Source organism: Penaeus vannamei, chromosome 16 (genome assembly GCF_042767895.1).
Source record: "Penaeus vannamei isolate JL-2024 chromosome 16, ASM4276789v1, whole genome shotgun sequence".
Taxonomy (NCBI): Eukaryota; Metazoa; Arthropoda; class Malacostraca; order Decapoda; family Penaeidae; genus Penaeus; species Penaeus vannamei.
In genome coordinates, this window is record NC_091564.1 from 2,549,798 (window position 1) to 2,551,255 (window position 1,458).

Consider the following 1,458-nt stretch of genomic DNA (forward strand, 5'->3'; position numbering starts at 1 on the left):
AAATCACTCAGTTTCTTTCTTTCTTTCTTTTTCTTTTTTGAGGGAATCAGGGGATCCAATTATCCTCTACTATTAGGCTGATATCATTACATTATCACTGATTATAGTTGTTATATTTACCTCCACTTAGGTAGTTTTGGGCACTAATGGCTAGTTTGCTCGTTACTTAGATGGTTAGCAGAATAAATCAAAGATTTATGAACTGATTGATTTGACATTTTTACGAGAGGTGTTTCTTAGCCCAACTTAGATGCCATTAAAATTCGGTAATGGTCCTGATCCTGAATCTTCATTATTATTATCATTTTTATTATTATCATTATTATTATTATTATTATTATTATTATTATTATTATTATTATTATTATTATCATTATTATTATTATTATCATTATTATTATTATTATTATTATTATTATTATTATTATTATTATTATTATTATTATTATTATTATTATTACTATTATCAAAATATTGTTATCATTACTATTACTTGTTATTATCGCCATTCTTATAGTTATTATCGATATTATTGCAATCATTATTAGTAGCAGTATTAGTAATACCAATATCATTATTATCATCATTATGATTATCATCATCATTTTTATTACTATTATTATGATTATACTCATGATCATTTTTATGATTCTGTTCATTATTATTATTGTTATTATCAATATCATAATTTTTATTATTATTGTTATCATTATTGTTGTTGTTGTTATTATTATTATTATTATTATTATTATTATTATTATTATTATTATTATTATTATCATTATTATTGTTATTATTATTATTATTATTATTATCATTATTATCATTATCATTATTATTATCATCATCATAATCATCATCATCACCATAATCATTATTATCAGTAATATTACCTAACTATTTTTATCATCATCATCATCATCATTATCATAATATTATTGTTATTATCATTATCATCATAGTCATATTTATTGTTATCATTAGAAGTATAATGATGATGGTGATAATATTGATAATACTAATAATGATGATAATAATAATAGTAATAATAATATAATAATAATATAATAATAATAATAATAATAATATAATAATGACAATAATAAAAATAATAACGATAACGATAATAGTGATAATAATAATAGTGAAAATAATTATGATAATGATAATCATCATTATCATATTTTTGTTATTATTATTTCATTTTTTTTTTATTATCATTATTTTTACTATCCTGATTTTCATCATTGCTTTTATATTATCATCATCATCATTGTTATCATTATCATTACTATTAATTTTGTACCATTATTATTATTAATATTATTGTTGCTGTCATCATCATCCTCATCATCATTATCATTACTATTATTATATTTTATTATTATTATTATTATTATTATTTTATCATTACTACTATTATCATTACTATAACTACAATTATAGTTGTTATCATTA